The sequence below is a fragment of the Ochotona princeps genome, chromosome 3 (assembly GCF_030435755.1).
Source record: "Ochotona princeps isolate mOchPri1 chromosome 3, mOchPri1.hap1, whole genome shotgun sequence".
NCBI lineage: Eukaryota > Metazoa > Chordata > Mammalia > Lagomorpha > Ochotonidae > Ochotona > Ochotona princeps.
The window spans coordinates 15,716,123-15,728,542 of NC_080834.1; the positions used below are offsets into that span (position 1 = coordinate 15,716,123).

Sequence of the window (12,420 nt, forward strand, 5' to 3'; positions counted from 1 at the left end):
CTAAGGTGGACTATGTCAGCCAATGGACTTTGGAAGGATTTCCTTATCCTTGGAGCAATGAAATCAACAGCATTTCAGAATTCTCAAAACCACTTGAGTAGTACCCCTTAAGAATGTTCCACACTGGGGACCCTGGGATGACACTGAGTGGGTGTTCGCCATGTCTGGGTACTGATGCAGTTAGGAGGCTGGGTGTGGCATCTCCCCTTTTCTCTCCCCTTCCCCCAGATACAGGAAGAAGAAAATAGGAAACAATGGTCTCATTCATTTTCCCCTAACCTTCAACATTCCCACCCTAAACAGTGGTCCACATAGGCATGTACCCTTCTCAACTATGTAAACATCAAAAATAAAAAATTAAAATAAAGATTTATTTTTATTTTTATTGGAAAAGCAGATTCAGACTTACAGAGAGAAGAAGAAAGAGACAGGAGAATCTTCCATCTGTTGGTTCACTCCCCAAATGACTGCAGTGGCCAGAGCTGAGCCAATCTGAAGCCAGGATCCAGGAGTTTCTTCTGGGCCTCCCATGTGGGTGCAGGGTCTGAAGGCTTTGGGCTGTCCTAGACTGCTTTCCCAGGCCACAAGCAGGGAGCTGGATAAGAAGTGGAGCATCTGGGACACAAACTGGCACCCATATGGGATCCTGGCATTTGCAAGGTTAGAATTTAGCCATTGAGTGATTGTGGCAGGCTTTTTAAAAAAATGTTATCTATTAGGTCGTGGTTTCAATGCGACAGCACATATTATTGTACTTATTAAATAACACTGGTGGCTTGCATACTGAGAACCTAGTGACCAGGGACCTTGCAAGGGGCTCCTGAACTTTTAATGCTGAAGCACAAGAAGGAGAAATGCAGATGAATGTTCTGAGTAGGCACAGAGGACGTGGGGTCCAGTGTGTTCTCTTTGAAACCAGAGCAGGCTTGACACTCTTTTTTCCTCTCTGCCAGCATCTCTCTCCCCTTCTTTCACTCTGTTTCTGCTTTCCTTCTCTCTCCAGGCTCTTCCTTCTCTTCCTTTACACTGTCTAGCTCCTCTTCCGTATCAGCCCTTCTACTGATCTTTCACCTCCATCTTCAACTGGCCTAAACTGTGCTCTTTTGTGTGAAAGTAACTAGTAAAAGTAGAAGAAAGGAGAGATAGTTCTTGGAATGGATTTTGCATTTTGAACCAAAGCAAAAAAACTCAAATAAGAATTTATGAAAATCTTAGTTTTAACCAGGACCACAAATCCCTCACCTTTTTCTCTCCCCAGAAGGCAGGTGTTCCTCTTGGACACCGATACTTGAGGCTTATGACACTGGGAGGTCTGTAAACCCAGGTTTGTTGTGTTGGGGTGGTATTTGTCTTGGCTTCATATATGATAACTGTTCCTCCCACCCCAGGCCATGCTGCTGGAAATCACACTCCTGAAGTTCTGCTCGGCCCTGTCTGGTCTACCCCCTTCCAAAATAAGTTCACACATTTGCTGTCGGATAGAACTACCCTGCCCAGCCTGCCCAACACACAGGTCTGGACTACATGCTCACCAGCGAGAGTTATGACCCAATATGGGACTTTCCCAAGTTTTCTCACTTAGCTCACTCTCACACCCAAATCTCACACATGCCGGCAAATGCCAGGCCCCTGCCTGGCACAGCCTGCCCCCTCTAACCCAGCCTTTGAATGAGCTGGTGGATGATGCGACCCAGCCCTCCCCACACCCTGTTTTAGGGTGCGTATGTGGGTGCTACAGCCTGGACCTGCCCAGCCTGTTCCCAGTCCCATTACCCGTGAATGTTGGCAGATTCCATGGTCTCACCTATCTCAGCCTCTCAGCACCCCATCTCTTAAACTAACCAGGGTTAGGCCCACATATCCCCCAGAGAATATACCCCTGGACCTGGTTCTCTTGAGTGCTGGTTGATGTCATTGCCCAGCATAATGTGACCTGTTTACTGTTCCAACACTCACTTTCATGTACTGGGATCTTTCATGTGGGCTGGCGTGTGGTAGTTGGCAATGTTCCATGCTAACAAGTCCAGCTCAGAACTCCCCTGTGGGCTGGAGCATCGGTCCGACCCATAAAGGTCAAACGACCAGATCTCAGTCTTCTCACTTACCTGCAGCACAGAGGACTTGTCGTTTGGAGTTCTTCTGAAGTCATTCCTCACCTACATTTATGGTGGTTTTTTAGCATGTATTTAGATCTTCTGTCTGTTGGTTCATTCCCCAAATGACTGCAATGTCCAGAGCTGGGTTGGTTTAAAGTTGGGAGCCAGGAGTTTCTTCAGGTATCCCACGTGGGTGCCAGGGCACAAGGACTTGAACCACCCTCCACTGCTTTTCCAGGCATTATCAGGGAGCTGGATCAGAAGTAGAGCAGCCATGGCATTAACCAGTGCCCAGATGGGATGCTGCTGCCACAGGCAGAAGTTTAGTCTGCTACGTCAGGGCTTGGCAGGAGTGTGGGAGTATACAAGAATCTTAATATAATCATAATGTAACCATCAACATCAGAAATTAACACTGGTGCAATGTTAATCTCCAACCCTCAGACTGTACTTAAATTTTGTGACTCATCCCAGTCATCTGATTTACAGCGTAGGAATCTGTTTCAGAATTCTCACGTTTAGTTGTCATTTTAGTTTCTTCCAGTTTGGCAAATATCATCAGGCTTTCTTTGATGACTGACGCTTTTCATAAGCAAGTTATTTTGTAAAATGTGTTTAAACTTGTGATTGGCTGATACTTGCTTTTGTATTTTTTTGAAGGTGAGATGGTTTCTCTTAGGTGTCCTTTTGGATTAAGGGATGTAGCTGCAGGGACGTTTCTGGAGAATACTGTGTTCCATGAGTCAGTAGGTTGGCACATGATTTGGTAGACTGAGTGGGGAAGATAATCCCTCCCTGTGGGCAGGCACCATCCAACTGGAGAAGGGACTCATGAAACAAAAAGCTGAAAGATCTCTGTGTTGGCCTGCTCTTTGCTGGAGCTGGGACACCCTTCTCCAGCCCTAGGGTCTCAGGACCCCAATTCCCCAGCCTTCAGACTCTAGCACTTGTACCAGGAAGCCCCTGGTTGGGCCTCTCCTTGAGAATCACATGTCTAGCTTCCCACCTTTTCCAGCTCCCAGACAGTATATCACAGAGGTTTCCAGCATCCAGGGATGTAGCCTGTCTGCTGCCACCCGCTGGCTCACGGGAGCACTCTTCCACTCAGGGCTGCGCTGCCCTGTGCTAGGCTGACCCCACACCCCACAGCTCTTTGCTCTGTTTAGCTCTGCTCTGTGCTGGAAGCGCCATGCCTGTGGTCCTTCCTCATGTTGTTGGTAAGCTGAGGGTCCACAGCGCATGCTGCTTTTGTCACAGTCTTCTTACCCAGCTATAGCTCCAACACCTTCAGGAACAGCTCCGTTGGAGCCTCCTCGCTTTGCTCCACCTGAGCTTTGGGCCACTGTGACTCCTTCTGGGACACTCACTGTGACAAGCTTTCACGGCTTTAGTACTGCATTATTTGGGAGGGAAGGGAAGGTGGAAGAAATGAGGAAGAGGAGGAGGAAGGTCTATTTTAAATTTCAGCATTTGGAAAAAGAACAATACATTATATATTTGTTTTCCATACTAATGACAAATGAAGCTTTATTGAGGTCTTCTAAAAAGACCAAAATATTAAACATGTTTTAAAAGTTTACATTTATTGTCTTCCTAAGGGACTAATGTAGTGGTGGATAATTAGACTCAGATTCTTTATTTATGTTCATATTTGGGGCCAGAAGGGAAGTCGCTTTTAATATACAATCTTTGCTTATTTAAAGTGCCTAGAAGGATTGGAAAATGCTGGGAATGAACCATTATTGGTAAAGATACTAGACTGCAAAGCTATTATAGCATCTAATAAAGGGCAGCATTGCTCCTTTAATCACTTCATGCAGTTTGGCCCAAAGGCATTTATCCTCGTCTCTATCCATCGAATTTCATGGTAAACGTTATTAATTTAACCCAGATGAAGTCAGAGAGTTATGTCTGAGTCCATCTTGTGGGTCTAGCAAGGTAATTACTACCAAGTGATCAGTGAGTGAGTTCAGAAAGATGCATTGAATTATTATTAACTGAATAACCACTGAGTTAATAAAACTATCCCGTGACATACCGGGAATTAATTGAACATAATAGATCAAGAAGTTACAACCACAGGGAAATAATGGAGAAGTAATGGCTTTTCTACTGAGATAAAAAGACACTTAAAAGCTCATTTAATTGAATATTTCCCTAATATTTAGGAGCTGGGGGTGATTCAGGGGAGTGAAATAGCAGTTTTACTTATGCAGATTCTTAGTGTGGAAACATCTCAACTTAATCAATAAAGTTGGAAGATCTAGTCCTTGTCTGAGAATTTTACCATTTAAACAGCTGGATTTTAAAAGAAATCAGTTTATATAGTCAACTGTTTACTTTCTTTTTTTTAAAAAGATTTATTCATTTTATTACAGCCAGATATACAGAGAGGAGGAGAGACAGAGAGGAAGATCTTCCGTCCGATGATTCACTTCCCAAGTGAGCCGCATCGGGCCGGTGCGCGCCGATCTGAAGCCGGGAACCAGGAACCTCTTCCGGGTCTCCCACGCGGGTGCAGTGTCCCAATGCATTGGGCCGTCCTCGACTGCTTTCCCAGGCCACAAGCAGGGAGCTGGATGGGAAGTGGAGCTGCCGGGATTAGAACTGCACCCATATGGGATCCTGGGGCTTTCAAGGCGAGGACTTTAGCCACTAGGCCACGCCGCTGGGCCCAACTGTTTACTTTCTAATGCAAAAAGTAGTAGCCAGATCAGGTTAGATCAAAGTAAATAAAGTCCGAAGACTTTGAAAAGTTCACAACACCATTCTTTTGCACTTTGTTCTAAAACCCAGCAAGTCAAATAATGAAAAAAATAATGTGGCATAAAATATAGGTTTTCTGTTCCCTATGGTCCTGACCTTGCATTTTGCTGTGATTTTTGGCCCACAATCCTAACTAACCAGAATGTGGAAGTATTTCAGGGAGTTAACGCAAGCCATGACTCTGGGATTGCTTCATAAATTCACAGACAAGAAAAGGAAGTGGAATGTTCTCCAGTTGGTAATATAATGACGGAGTGTGTAGAACTTATCACAAATAAGTACATCTGTAGAATGTGCTGAATCCAGGACGCTAAGATTTCTCCCCGTAAAAGCAAAGTTGACCAAAATGCTCTGCAGTCTGTTTCATGATTAAACAGGACCTTCAGAATAAGCTTCACTGTTCTCCTAATGTGTGTGTATTAAAGAACATGAAGCAGTATCTGAGTGTAGCGTCAAGGGTTTATAGCAGTGAAGAGCATGAGATAACAGAATCAAAACAAATAAACCAGAGGCCACTGAGCAGCAATAAAAGAGCAAGATCTCTGGAAGTGGGAAGAAGGACAGCTCAAGACAGAACAGTGCTCAGATGCAGCCATGGGATTCTGAGGACGGCCAGGGGGCAAGAGCAACACTTTCCTGACACTTCAAAGAACACTTTCTTTTCTGTATTCCAGTGCATCTCTTTTTGCGTAAACCTTTAAGTGTCTGATAACAGCTTAGTGGAATTTGGGAACTGCTGTCACATGCCAGATATTTTATAGCAGTTATTTGCAACACCTCTTTCCTCTAAGTTCCTGTTCTCTTTCACCCTCCACCACACACACATATATATATACACATTTCCCAGCAAAACTGATTCTGAAACTATATTTGAACTAGAAAATCTTGCCTGAGGAAATAGAGTTCTTTTAAATTGATAAAGCGTAAGGATCTTACACAGGAAACTTTTTCAAGCACTATACATGATTGGGAGGGAAGGGAGGGTTGTTTTTCTAAGGGCTACCTTGTGTTTAGTTCAGAAAGACAAAACTTGGGGCAGTTCAATACCAGTTTAGGAGAGAAGTGGAGAGAGGGTTCAGACCACTTGATTAATCACTCTGAACCCAGAAATCCCAAGAGTTTCTGAGGTTTCAAATGGAATGTATTGTGGATAATATCAAATTCTCAAGCACATGAAAACCAAAGTCATCTGTCTACCAAAAGTCTGTGCTTCTCAGTTGCGTTAAGAAGTCTTATTCCGGGACAGTTGTGCTGCAATGTGTTGGCTGCCACTTGGAATGCTACACCTCCATGTTGGAGTGTCTGGTTCAAGTCCAGGCTAATCCATTTTCTAATCCAACTTTCTGCCAATTCACCTAGGAGACTGTGGATGAAAATCCAAGCATTTAACTTCCTGTTATCCTTGTGAGAGACCAAAATGGGGTTCTTGTTTCCTGGCTTTTTCCTAGCATAAGTTGACTGTTGTGAGCATTTGAGGAGTAACCCAATAGATGGAAGATCTCTCTCATCTTTCTCTCTCTCTGTTACCCTGCTTTTCAAATGGATGAATATTAAGAAATAAATGAAAATGTAACTTTCTTTTAAAAAATGAGTCTTACTGTGTTTGTGGTAATTGGGATTATTGTCCACAGTTCTTCATTCCATCTTCGAATACAATGATATATTCTTGTCCTTGACTATGGAAATTTAAGGTGCATCCTCCTGTAGAAAGATTTATTTTCTCACTGTATTGATGCCTGCGTGTGACTCCATTTGCCTATGCTATTTCACGTGAGACTCCTTTTGCCTATTGCGATATGGGTCTAGGGTTGATGTTGCATTAGCTTAAGCCAATGTCCTAAGGGGCATTCTCTGGGATTTTTCTTTTTTGCTTCTTTATCATTATTATTATTATTATCATTTTGTGATACAGTTCCATAGGCCCTGGGATTTCCCTTACCCCCTTTCCAAGTCCCGCCCTCATCCCCTCGAGTTCCCCTACATTGTTACTATAGTATAGTTCTTCATAAACAATCATATGTCCATCATTGTGGGCATGGACAATGGCAGGTACCCCTCTGCTGTCATTCTGTCCTCTCCTGTTTCCTGAAATGTGCCCTCTCTGCTTCACAGTGATTAATGTTTCACCGTCTGTTTAAATGTGTCCTTACCCTACTCTGCGGTCTTGATTCTCTCTCGGGATTTTTTTTTCTTGGAGCTCCCCCTGTTGATTACTGTGGGAGGAGGCTTCATTTGCTTGCTGAATTATCTGCATGATAAGTATTTTTCCCTTTTTTTAAGAAAAGAATTTTTTATTTTTATTGGAAAGGTGGATTTGCAGAGAGAAGGAGAGACAGAGAGAAAAATCTTCCATCCGCTGGTTCACTCCCTAAGTGGCTGCAATGGCCAGAGCTGAACTGATTTGAAGCCTTGTACCAGGAGCCTCCACTGGGTCTCACACATGGATGCAGGGTCTCAAGGCTTTGGGCTGTCCTCTACTGCATTCCCCAGGACAAAACCAGTGAGCTAGATGGGAAGTGGAGTTTCCAGGACATGAATTGGCACCCATCTGCTATCCTGGCATGTACAAGGAGAAAATTTAGCCACTGAATCATTGCACTGGACCCGTGAAAATTCTTTCAAATGTGACAAGAACCAAGATTGCCTTTGCTTTGAATTTCCTGGAACAGCTTTGATGCTGTGACTTGGATTCAACTCCAATCAGATTCCAGTCTGATGAAACTGGGATCCAGTTTGAAGTGGCCTCCAGCCAACACCGCATTGACTTGCTGGATGGGTGAGCAAGTGGACTATGCTCACTCCTTTGTTTTGGAGAGCCTCACTCCTCTCCATTACTAACTTTCTCTCAGAGACACGAGTTTCCTGTCAGCCAGTAAAAAGTGGTTAGTGCAGCTGCTGGTTTCAAGACACAGGAGTCAGGCTTGCTGACAAGGTTGGCACAGTCCCCTGGAACTGAGACTGTATACTTTCTGTCTCAACTCTGGCATTGTTGATCCTGTCTGACACAGTTTCCTTTCACAAGATAGGCCAGCTTTGCTGGGAAAAAGGTCTCAGAGAAATTTTGGAATTCAGGCCAGGGCTGCACTCTGGTGGGTTTCAAAAGGCTCCTTGACTAGATACCAAATTCTGACAGCCCTTTAGGGTGTTGGGCTGAAATGCATTCTGTTGCTTTCCTCTGGAGGTCGATTTATCAGGACTAGGTGCCGGGGTACGAGGCCATGAGCCTCATGCTACATGCTGCATTGAATGCCCGGTGTACCCCACACTCTGACAAGCCATCCATCTTTTTCCTCCTTGCCACGCCTCTAAATGCTTTCTTTGCTTTGCCCAAATCTTCTCAATTCCTACAAACTCACATTCCAGGCCCCCTTAACTGGCGTTTCTCACTTGCTAAATTATGGAAGTTTTTCTGTCCACCTATCGAGGATTCTTCTGTTTTGCAATTGTCGATTAACCTGTTGCCATCTGCGATGTGCTTCTTGAAAATATTTGTTTCAACAAATGAGTTGTTAGTACTGTGCTTAAATGCTTTCTCTTTTAGGCTACACATTTTCCTGAGACTCCTTGGGTTTGTAACATTTGATAAAGTATAATTGTGGAAAAATCAATCTACTTATTTTCTACCAGGATTCAAATACTGCTTGGATGTTTTCAAAATTCAAAAACTGCTTTAACCTGAAAGCTGGTTAAATCTAGCCCATAGTTTTGATTAAAATGCTAGGTTTAACTTTTACTTTGACAGTGGTTTAAATTGTTGACAATTTTTTAACATCTACAGTTCTAAAGTCTTCCACATTAAGGCATTCAGCTGGACCCCTGGAACTCTCTAAAGATGACTTACTGAAGTGGCAGAGTTGGTAATGGCCTTATGCTTTGTATTATCTAGGACTAAATAATGGGAGGCTTTCAGGTAGTACTTTAGACAACATTCCTGAGCAAATCTGCATTCCATCAGGGACTTGGAGGTCAACACTTGAAAGAGTGCCCTACTGCTGTCCCCAAACAAGGTACGCTTTTAGCATGAAGCAGCCAGAGTGGTCATCACCTCCATATCCGTAGTAGCATTGGAGTCCATTCATCTGTGTCCTTCAGGTCCCTGCACACCCCCACCTGTGCCATCCATCAGTGTCTGGGCCACCCACTGAGGGGCTGCCTGCGGCTGCTGCTGGGTCAGTCCTCTGGCTAGGCCTGTTGAGGGTCACTCCTCTGATTGTCAAATAAATAAATAAATAAATAAAATCAAATAAAAAGGTAGAAAACATAAGATAATGTTACATACAAATGGTATGGTACCATACTTAATTATAAAGAAAAACTCAAAACTCTGGGATAGCTCAGCACCTTGGGTGTCTGAGTAGCTGCCAGGCAGAGATTTTCCTGTAAACGTGTTTCCAGGGAAGATGGTACTGGCATCTTTAATTGTGGAAAAGTAAGTTGAAGAAGGATAGTATGGAAAGGTTCTATTAAAAAGGTGATTTGCCTATCAGCATATAGTATTTGAGTGGTGAAGAGGACTGTTCGGAAGCTTTTTTACCAAAATACTAACAAGCACTACTTTCTGTGGGAGGGATGATGGGATTGCACGCCTTGCTTTGTGCATTTCTGGGTCATTTGTAAGTAAATTGAGTAAGATCACCAAAATGTATGAGTTTAGGAAAAAAAACCATCCCTGCACCCACAACCCCACTGGATCAGGAGAGTCAGTTTTATTGCTCACTGGTCACCGTTTTGAAAACATACTGGTACAACTTCACATGCTGACTTGGAGGACAAGGATCCTTTCCAAGATCAGAAAAGAGTTGATTTCTGTGTGCTTTTCCCCTCAATATCTTCTACAGACCATTTAAACACCTTTCTGAAAATTTCTGAAACATATTGATAGTACCTTGCTACCTGTCTACGAGAAAACAGAACAATGTGTACCATGAGCAAAAAATTAAACAGCAAACACAAAGCTTACGTCACTAAGTAGAGAACTCAGTGTTACTGGCTGAGCACAGTGTTGTTTCAATAAGGAGAAAAACACTCCAAGTTGATGAGAAAGTAATGCAGGAAATGAAACTATAATGAACTGCTTAGAACCTGGGATGGATGAATGTTTAAATTCTACAGGTGGATGGTGAGTGGCGAGAAGCAGAAGGGTCCTGCGGACCTGCTGGGAGCAAGGTCACTGTTGGCAACAGATCTTGTTTTAACAGGTCGAACTTCAGCTGTTTGACAGATCTCATTGGATTTTGATAAGTTGATACGTCATTTTGCACCCAACTAAATAGTATGGAAGTGTCACAGTCATGGGCACTTAGATATCCAGCAACTTTTTTTTTTAAGAATTATATTTATTTTTATTGGAAAGGCAGATGTACAGAGAGGAGGAGAGACAGAGAGGAAGATCTTCCGTCCGTTGATTCACTCCCCAAGTGGCCACAACTGCTGATGCTGTGCCGATCCAAAGCCAGGAGCCAGAAACTTCTGTCCTAGTCTCCCATGTGGGTGCAGGGTCCCAAGGCCTTGGGTTGTCCTCAACTGCTTTCCCAGGCCACAAGCAGGGAGCTGGATGAGAAGTGGAGCTTCCGGGATTAGAACTGGCGCCCATATGGGATCCTGGTGCGTTCAAGGCAAGGACCTTAGCCATTACACTATCGCGCCCGGGCCCCATCCAACAGCTTTTCACATCAGAAGAGCTGAATGAGGAACTGTGGAATGTGGTGATGTCACACGACACAGAGGAACAGGAATTTAGGCTTCCATCTGGGGCAGCTTGATCAACTTTGGCATCTCTGGGTCAGAAGTGAGATGCATGGTTTGTGACTTATGGGTGAAGTGAGAGCATTCCTGTGGTCATGGCTCTGCCCACCTGGACATTTACAGAGATGATCAGAAGTCTGAAGAACTTGGCTGAATACAAGACAGCCTGCCAGGAGACCAGAGGGAGTCTCCCACATGACCACTGAGAACAGTGTGTGATCTGCACCATCGCTGGACGATGGTGTTGAGTGAGTAACAGTGTCCGCCTGCCCTGGGTTGTGCACAGCTTGCTCTGCCCCCAGGTCCTGAGCTGCGTACCTACTCTTGCTTCCTCCACGAGAAAGAGCCCCACTGTCTTAGTGATCTCGGAAGAAGTGAGTTCATGGGAACTCAAATGCAGACTCAGTTGCCTGGGGCTTAATTTTCTTGAGGGCGGTAAAGTGATTGAAATCTTTTAGAATCTTAATGAAGACAGCAAATGCTTCACAGATGGTACTAGTAGGTCTGGTCAAAAATAATGATTCTCACAGGGCAGTTACCTTCTGAGAGGCTGACATGAGGAATATTCTCTCCGTCATACCCTTAGCAGCTGCTGTGCACCCCCACTCCACTGCCAGCATCCTGCCCATGTTATCTGATTTCATTCTCCTTGGCACCCTTGGTAAGCAGCAGCCGGGCAGAAGCCCCATGTTAGGTGGATGTGTGCTTTGTCGCTGATGGAAGAAACATCAGAGTTGGTGGCTTTGGGGGTGATTGAGAAGAATAAAAGACCAGGAGGGAAGGAAAAAGTAAGGCAGCTAGGGATAGAATGACGGGAAGGCGCTGAAATAAGGGCAGGTGAGCACAGTCCCTTATGAAAGGAGCCACAGAAGAGGAAGGGCCAAGGACAGGACGCTCTGCTGGTCTAGGCCAATCCGGATAATTTTAGAACTACAGTTTGCCACAGTTCGTTGGGAATATATTCTTTTCACTCTACCTCAGTTTAAATTGTGGACTCTTTGGGAGCAGGGAGTATTTAAAATAGGAAAGCATTACGTGCTTACATGTAATATTTTAAACCCTTGGCTTCCAAAGGGAAGACCCTGGAAAAGTGACATCAGCATCTCCTGGGAACTTGTTGGAAACGCAGACTTTCAGCATCCCCTGTGGTTACCAGTTCATGTCCCGGCTGCTCCACTTCCCATCCAGCTCCCTGCTTGTGGCCTGGGAAAGGTCTCGGGACCCTGTACCCTTGTGGGAGACCTGGAGGAAGCTCTGACTCCTGACTTCGGATCAGCTCAGCCTTGGCTGATGCGGCCACTTGGTGAGTGAACCAGAAGGTGGAAGAATCATATCTTTTTCCTTTTTGCTAAATGTATCTTTCACATAAATAAGCACTTTGTTTTTAAGGAAAAGAAACAGAAATGTTGGCTTTCCAGACCCAAGCCAGAGCTATTGACACTCTGGGAGTAGGGGACAGCTCTCTGTGCTTGAACAGACTGGACAGTGAGTGATCTTGATGCACATCAAGGTTGGAGAGCCAGTGTCCTAAGTTCTAATTCACAGGTGAGCCCGTTGTGCTTGTTCCTAATTGGTCAGTCCTTCTGGATTGCCTTCCCTGCTTGAGTAAATGGGAAGGTATCAGTCTGTATTCTTGAAGTCAGATGTGGGACTTGATTTGATCAATAAAGTATCAGTGCAAATTCTGTGTGTTCCTTCCAGATATCAATGTGTGACTTTCCTTGCTCTTTCCTCTGACTGTGGCAATAGTGGGAAGATGGTTGATGTCATTATGCATAAGACTGGAACACTGATGCCTGCAGGAATGCCAGGA

The 12,420-nt window shown here is 44.4% G+C and overlaps 1 long non-coding RNA gene across 1 annotated transcript in view; it reads left to right on the forward strand.

The window, feature by feature from the left end:
- LOC131479784 (uncharacterized) overlaps positions 1–12,140 on the forward strand; it is a 46,067-nt gene extending 33,927 nt beyond the window's left edge. Inside the window, exons 2-3 of the long non-coding RNA XR_009245096.1 lie at positions 11,796–11,910; positions 11,997–12,140. This is a non-coding gene — a long non-coding RNA (uncharacterized LOC131479784). The remainder of the gene's footprint in view (positions 1–11,795; positions 11,911–11,996) is intronic.
- Positions 12,141–12,420: the final 280 nt, after the last annotated feature.